This window comes from Thunnus maccoyii, chromosome 5, assembly GCF_910596095.1.
Source record: "Thunnus maccoyii chromosome 5, fThuMac1.1, whole genome shotgun sequence".
Taxonomy (NCBI): domain Eukaryota; kingdom Metazoa; phylum Chordata; class Actinopteri; order Scombriformes; family Scombridae; genus Thunnus; species Thunnus maccoyii.
Window position 1 is genome coordinate 15,862,918 of NC_056537.1, and position 8,641 is coordinate 15,871,558.

The following is an 8,641-nucleotide window of genomic DNA, read 5'->3' on the forward strand; positions in this document are numbered from 1 at the left end:
TGTTTCTCTGTCTTTTTCTTTTTTCCCCCCCTCTTCCTCACTCACACACACACACACACACCACACACACATACATACACACACACACACACACACACACACACACACACACACACACACACACACACGGGGCCCCCGAGGAGAGCGGTGGAGCCATTGGCTGACTACCATCATGTGCTAGTCTAGACACTTTGGCGGCTGTGAGCTGCACTGATTGTTGCGCAAACAAGGTTTCTATGGAGGACGAAAAATGACTCAAGTATACATAAATAAATGCATAAATAAATAATTAAATACATAAATAAATAAAATACATAGATTTTAGTAATGAAAAAAGGACATAAATTAACATCTTGAAGGTATTTAAATACATTTTCATACATCAACTTTTATTTAGGCTATTTCTGTTTCTACATTTCTTTATTTCTTTATTTCTGTATTTCTTCATTTATTTATTTCTGTATTTCTACATTTCAATATTTCTTTATTTTCACATTTCTTCATTTCTTTATGTCTTTGTCTATATGTTAATAAGGTAGGAGGTCCTAACCACTCAATGCAGGATTGGTTATAGAGGTGCGATCATTTTGGCTGTACTACTACTGCCTTGGCTTGACAGCTGTGATTGACAGCCACCCTCAAACCTCTGTCAGATGTACCAGATGAGCTGAGTGACCACAGCAGTTTCTGAAGGAAGACGCTAATGTACGTCTTCATTTGTGATTCACTATCAGGATTTTTAAACTGACATAGAGCTGTTATTGACTGTTCTTACAAATACTGAGGGGCCTTCTTCGCATTTTGTTCAGCAAGTTAGTCATTTTTGTCTTGTGTTAGCTAGCTAGCTAACCTTAGCCAACTGTAAAACTCATAGCCTAGTAGGGCAACAGTTATTTGCTTATAAATTACATTTTGAGTTGGCAAGACCATACTTAGTAAGTATTCAACCTACAAAACCGTATTTTAATATAAATATTAAACGTATCAGCCAGCCATACTGTTCTTGAAAAAGCTTTGTAATTAACATATAAACTAGACAGTCAAAGGACAGACAGCAACTGCACAGGCTGCTGTGTGACATCTTAACTTAGATAACCCGATATTTATCACATAGGTGATCAGAAGCTGATATGTGAGTTCAGATGGTTTTATCACCCGCATGGTGGGATCATTTTAATGAGAACCAGAAAGCTGACACACACTTCCTTTTAGCATTATTTGCTCTCAGTCACCACCATCAACTGTAAAAAATATGGATGTAGTCACCGTGACGTCACCCATTAGTTTGTGAACTGCTGTTTTGAAGCCTTGAGTTTAGCAATTTGACCATCACCATCTTGGATTTGACTGTTGCCATGTGTAATTTTTATGGCCAGAAGAGACCATATTTAGACGAGAGGGTGGATCTGACCATAGCGCTAGCTGCTAGCTCGGTTAGCACTTACAATCTATGGTTAAGAGTGATAATGCTAATGCTAATTTCTGCTAGTGAAAAACAGGCCTAAAACCATTAAAACAAAATGTAATCACTAGAAAAACTGAACATCCTACTCCTTAGAGGGTCTTTTATCACAACCAAACACTGAACAAGAATTCTTTAGGCAACCAAAATGTTACAATTAACTTTAATGAATTGAAAACGCACAGTGAAATAGCAGCAGCTACACCTATACTCTGTGAATCTGGGGTTACGCCATTGCTACATTATGTAATCAATGTTGGTGGAAGCGTAGCCACACCCTAAAGCAGATTTATCATCTATTTACTCTAAACGGGGCCACAATTAACAAAATGAACATCGCGATACATTGAAGAGGACTTGATACCAGCGATTGAGACCATAAACTCATTAGGAAAGCGTTTATAATAATAAATATAATAAATCAAGAAGTAGGGTCATGTTCTCATAGACTTCCACACAATCTGACCTCTTTTTGCAGCCAGGGGAGTCACCCCCTGCTGGCCATTAGAAAGAATGTAGGTTTATGGCACTGTCGCATTGGCTTCACTTTCCAGACCGGGAGCTACCCGCTTGGTCACCACATAGTAGATATTAAGGCCAGTGCTTTCTGCATTCCACATCCGCGGACAGCTGTGGACTTGCATCCGGACCATGGACATGTACGCGGTTCCATACATACTTTTTTCGGAGGTCTGTGGACACATATGCATTTCACTTGTGTATACTAGTAAACAGGGTTGCAATGTGATATCTTTCCAGAGTTGTAAAATCCAGTCTGTGAGTATTACAAACTGCTGTCCATTGTTTTTCTGAACAGCCTTTAAATGCAATAATATGTTACTTCAACTGGACTTGCTGGATCATATTTCATTGTCTCAACAGAACTTAAACAACACGCCCACACCAACACAGCCCCTTGTATTGTTTTACACAGGGCTGATTTCAGTCTAAATGCAGCTAAGGAGTTCCTGTATGTTGCTGAACAACAAGAAAAAGTGGAAAAAAGAAAAACGACGGCTTAATGACAATAGGAATACAGTACATACATACAGCAGACAAGACCGGCTTTCCTGTTTGCTTTTTGAGCACATACACAGTTAGCACACTTGCAACGCGTACAGTTCATGTGGTCACTAATTTTGGGCTGCTGTGTGAACCCTCATGGACAAGGGCTGATGACGACATTTACCTGACCTGGAAAGCATGGATTGGCCTTTATTGTACTGTTTACTGTGATCTCAGGACACTCACAGACAGTAGCTACAGAGATTTAGAGACAAGAATCGGCTGATCAGAGCTGAGCCTCAGACACCAGCATCATGTTTGACTTTCCTCCAGACATGTGGTATGGATTAACTAAATACAAGTGGGAAGAAATCAACTTCTTATAGTTTCTATCTGGTGAAATTAAGTACCGCCACTAGTGTTATTTATTTGTTAATTTATTTATTTAAAAGGGAGAGTGCACATTAATCAGCATTTCAGTTTCCACGTTAATGTAAATGTGCCAGTGTTGAGATAATGAGCTAATTTTCATCTGTTGTCTCTGGGCAGGTTATTACAAATTAGTACAATGCTTAACAAGTACTACAATACAATACAATTCAAGATAATACATAACTACATTACAGAAGAAACATAGATATATAACAACAATGAGAGTACATAAAGGCCGGGCCAGAGATGAGGTAGTATGATTACTCATGATTGAAAGTTTGGTTTGCTTTAGCCATATCCTAAGTTTATGTTATGTTTATGTTGTATATTTGACCTCTTTGTAACTAATAGTTAATTTAAACTTAAATTTATCTAGAGGACAAACTGTTTAGTCTAGTGATACATTGTATGTGAAGAACAATAATTTTCTGAACTTTATTTAATTGTGAAGTGACATTCATAGTCATACAGAACAAAGGAGGAAAGTTAGTTATCTTTTGTATTTCACTGGTCACATACTTATGTTGTGCTCAAACTGATCTATATACATTTAATTGACTCATGTGATTGTACTGTATTTACAAAAGCAGCCTGTCCCACAGCCATAGTACAGTACAGAAGATGAAGACACCTCCAGCTTGACAGTGGACCCTCTACTGTTCATGTCCACTCTGTCACAGTCTTTGAAAGACATTAAAAATAAACATTTATATTTTATTCATGTACTTGTTACCAGAGCAGAGCTGGCTGTGATTCCCTTCTTCTTTTTCTCAGCAATAATGTGAAAAGTTAAGCCCATATTACACATTTAATGGTTTGAATGTAATGTGCAGTAACAACATTAAAGCCAATGTAATACAAGGCCAGTAGACTTGTGATTATGGATTATTATGACATTTTTGGTTGATGTGGACACTTCGTAACACAAATAGTATTAGTTAATTTTCAGTAAACTGTTACAAATAATTTAATTATGTTCAGGTTATCTGCAACCATGTTTACCCTAAACTATACTTATAAGTTCTATATGCCACTCGCTCCAGGATGTGGGCCTGTTGATGGACAGAAGTATAACACAAGATGTTTCAAAGTTTAAATATTACATATTTCATGTAGACAGGGTAGTAACTGTTCATGAGTAAATATATTCTAAAATATAATTCAATAAAGCTGTTGAGTGGGTCTTAAGTATTGTTCAGTTATATCACTGGTTACCATCAAGTGTCAAATCACAGTCAAACATTTAAGAACTTAATATTTTTTTAGGAAGCTATATCAATCTTGTGGATGTGAACTGAGAGTAAAGTGCTGGATATAAAAAAGTCATCGAAATGTTTCTAACAGGTTCAGTCATTAATTTAATTTGTAGCTTGAGTATAAATGTGGGCTTAATCATTTCATCAAGCTGTAATGCCACATGATCAGATCAGTTCTTTGACTTTGCAAAGAACAAACTCTTGTAACATTATTGTGAGACAAAAGGCAGACGTGTATGAGTTATTCACAGCAGACTAATAGCTGATTGCTAAATAAAGCAACAGGGATTAGCTAACGCTAAGTCTTAGCCAAAGTTATCTTGAGTGTCATTTCTTTAAATTCATGAAACTTTCCCAGGCTGCTGCATTACTGACCAGCATTCCTCTGAATGTATTATTACTTTAATGTAGCCATAGTAATTGCTGTAGCTAGCCAGTTACTGACTGATTTTGGCTGGTTTACCTCTCCATCGTGGCTCCTGGGTTCATTCGCCTATTGGCGGCCGTCACCCCCTATATAAATAAATGAAGAAATACAGAAATAAAAAAATGTAGAAATACAGAAATAAATAAATGAAAAAACACAGAAATAGCCTAAATAAAAGCTGATGTATGGAAATGTTGAAATAAATTCAAGACATTAATTTAATTATGTCCTCTTTCATTACCAAAATGTATTTATTTTTATTTATGTATTTAATTATTTATTTCTGCTTTTATTTATACTTAAGTCATTTTTTGTCCTCCATAGATTCAAGTTTCTGAACTCTTAATGGCGAAACACCCACCTCTTGTTACTAAATCTTATTTACATCCACACTGTGAGGTTGTAATTGTTCTGAGCAGGAAAAAAAGAGCAACTGAGGAACTTTCATGCATGACTGTTTCTTTTTTATGTCCCCACTGAAAAGTCAGTTAATTTTTTCTTTTTCAATATGGACACTGGAACATGAGCATCAATTGAAAATGAATGAATGATATGGATACTTGCTAATAAACCTTTGCCCAGGTGATTCAATTTTAATTTTATCTCGTGGTAGTTGTTTTTTATGAGGACTATGAAGACTAAAGATAAAGTAAGAACAAAACATAAAGACAGAAAGAGTAATGACATCCTGCCAGTCATCAGCTCCACCTACTTTCAAGAAAAAGTAAAGTCAATGTGTCAAAGCATTGACGGCAATTACATTAGATGTGGTGAGTTTTAAATAATGAAAACATCAACAACAAGTGTTTAGAACACTGCTTGCAGTAACTTTGACCCCCGGATTTCATGGTGAACAGGGACCTCAAAATACAAATATAAACTATGTTCAATTAGAATTATTAGTATTTTAATGACAGCTCTATTACAATATAATTAGATAGGCAGTATAAAAGGTTACTTTAATCACAATTAATTCCCAGTTGATGAATCACAATAATAGTGATTTAAGCTTGAGTTTAGCCAAAATTTAAGTTGGACAAAGGGGAATAAACCATACAAAAGAAAAGCTGTTAAATAATCAAAACAAAACAAAATATGATAAGAATGACTCTTGATGAATAAATAATAAAGTTACACTGAAAAACTGGGCTGAAACCTCCAGTGTGTCACATCTAGTGCTGAAACAATTAGCGTTAATTAAATGATCAGGTGATCAACAGACAATATTTTGATAATGAAGTAATTGTTTATTTTTCAAGCAAAATAGGCAAAAGAAATGCTGGTTCCAGCTGACATGGGAATTTTCTGCTTTCTTCTGGTTTACATCTTTATATATGAAACATCTTTGGGTATTAGACTGTTGGTTACACAAAACAAGGACATCACATTAAGCTCTGGGAAATTTTGTTGGGCATTTTTCACTATATTGTAACAGTTTACAGGCTTAATGATGAATCAGTTAATCAAAGAAATAATCAACAGATTAATCGATGATGAAAATAATCGTTAGTTGCAGCCCTAGTTGTACCCTCTCACTGCTGGCAGGTGAAGAGAAGCAGCTGTCAACACAATGTATGAATGAGATAGCACGACTATCTACATCCTCCCCACATAAAGAGTTAGCAGTGACACAGACTGCAGTGTGCAGGGAGCTGGGTGTTTCAAATTGTGAGTGAATGGGGATTAAATATTTTATTATCACTTATATTATTTATATAGAGGCCTGTGTGTGGTCTATGGTATCCTGCAACACAGTGGCATAATGGAAACAACACAACATTACTATACAAGCAAAACCGAAACAACACATCAACCAATATTTTCATTGTTGATCAGAAAATAATCTACGCTTTGTTATCTCCTAGCACTCAGGGAAGCTTTAGGTGACAAAATAAAGAGATGACAATTGTGACCTTTCAGTTTCAGAGACAGTGATCTTCATGTAGACCGGAGACACAACAGGTGAATTCTTGCTCATTGACGTCTCTGCGAGTCTGTCTCCATCGTATCTTGTGTTTCCTGTCTTGTCAGGGATAACAGTAAATAACAAGGAACTGCTGTTTCTTTTCTGATTTGTACCAGATACTGACTATTCTACACACTCAAGATGAAGACAGTCAAAAATGTTATATTAGTATCATTTATAAGTATCTGCTGTCATTATGTGCACATGGCTTTTTGAACACTATTTGATAAATAATAAATACACTACATCAGTTAAATTGAATCTGGTCTTGTAAGAGTTAAAATTGGCAAGACAAAGCCACACCCCAAGATATTTTAACCTGATCCAAGAAGCTAAAGTTCAGGAGTAAGCACTGCTGATTGGCTGAAAACCCAGATCCCGTGCCCCCTGGTGAAAAAAGTCACACCCATTATTGAATTTGTAAGTAGTCATGAATGAAATACAATTATTTAACTGTTGCTGGTTTGCCAAAAATGTTGTTCCACCTAAACAAGACTCTACAGTAATTTTATTCACATGACATTTATTTCATATTGAAAATTCTTTAAATTCAAATAAAGGTTTACACATTTAAACCAACTTGAACTGAAATATAAACTTTAAAATGTTGTTACATGGGTTAGGGTTAGTTTTTATTTGCATTTGCTCCTAATTGTATTTTGTATGTTTTGTACTATTTCAGGATTAAAACGATAGATAGTATGTACACACATACACACGCTTACTGCCTTCACTAGGACATCTCTGAAGCTCTCAGGGTTGCACCAGTGCTGTGCCAGTGTCTGAGCTGGAATCAGGTTTCCCTGGCAGGCTTAGGGCTTTGGGGCAGAGGGAGGTTACTGAGGGTGGACATGGAGGCCCTCATGCCTGCACTGTGTTAGAGGCACCTGTTGCAAATGCATTCCCCTTTGTAACTCAATCACATGTCAGACAAGGAAAAGAAAACTGTTATTACAGAGTACCGCTTCATTTAAATCAGTGTCATGCAATTTTCAATTAAGTCAGAGGAAAACCCAGCTGGCCCATAAGTCATTGAGGCTGTCTGCTCTGCTATCCCTACTGCTGGAACTGATTCCTGTGAGACAAATGTCTGAAAGCATCAGGGGCACGCAGACATATTAGATGCTTTGAATCTGGCACAGCATAGGTTACATACAGATGATACAGTGACCCTCAATGAGGGTCTTGACTCGGTCACTGTTACAGTGAGTTAACTGTAAACCCTGCACATGAATACCTAAGATAAGTTATTCTCAGCAGCAAAACTGTTCTAATAGAGCACAAATCAATCTTTTTCTAGGGCTGTAAGGGTACAAGGTCTCATATTTTGTACAAATGGCTGGTTATAATTTTGGTGATCTGGTTATTTTATTGACACACTCACTATAAATGACAGTGGATGGCAAATGTGAATGTAGTAAGTTTTAGTTTGGTCATCACTTGAAAACCATTTTAATTTCTCAAGTGTATGAATCATATATATCTATGTATTTTATAACATTCTATTATACAATGAGGATGTTTTACTCCTCTTATAAAGAGCAAAATATATTTATGTACAGTCATATACATTTACTCCTGCAGTCACTGAGATCCATCATGCATGTTCATCAAGAATAACTCTGGACCAAAGACTGCAGCGTTTCTGAAGTTTTTCAGTGACTGATTCAAATAAGCAGCTTGATTCCTCAACAACAACATGCAAAAAAAATAGTGTCGAGATTCTAGTTCGAGTCTGTATGATGATGTATTATGATATCTGATAATGGTCACTTGTTTTGCCCTGCACCTACAACTGATCACTTCACATTGGCTCTCTGAACAGACAGCACTCTCCATACTTGGCTCCCTCTTCTTCTAATGTCTCTAATGCAACATTCAGCACATCCATCACTTGGACTGACAGTTATTTGAAATAGCAATTGTAAAAGCTGTGGTGGATAACTGTTTCACATTAATTATTGATACAAGAGTGGCAATACACACAAATAATTACTTAATTTCTGATACTACTTCTGAGCTTTTAAACTACAGATGAAACTAATGCGGCGCCAGAGGAGACTGTCAGTAGTTCCTACATGGGAACATTTCGT

The 8,641-nt window shown here is 36.3% G+C and overlaps 1 long non-coding RNA gene across 1 annotated transcript; it reads right to left on the reverse strand.

Annotated features, from left to right (window-relative positions):
* Positions 1-2,562: 2,562 nt before the first annotated feature.
* On the reverse strand, positions 2,563-6,671 carry LOC121897780. Its single transcript, XR_006096284.1, has 3 exons — positions 6,496-6,671; positions 4,619-4,668; positions 2,563-3,580 (listed from the first exon to the last, which is right to left on the reverse strand). It is a non-coding gene; the product is annotated as an uncharacterized LOC121897780 (long non-coding RNA).
* Positions 6,672-8,641: the final 1,970 nt, after the last annotated feature.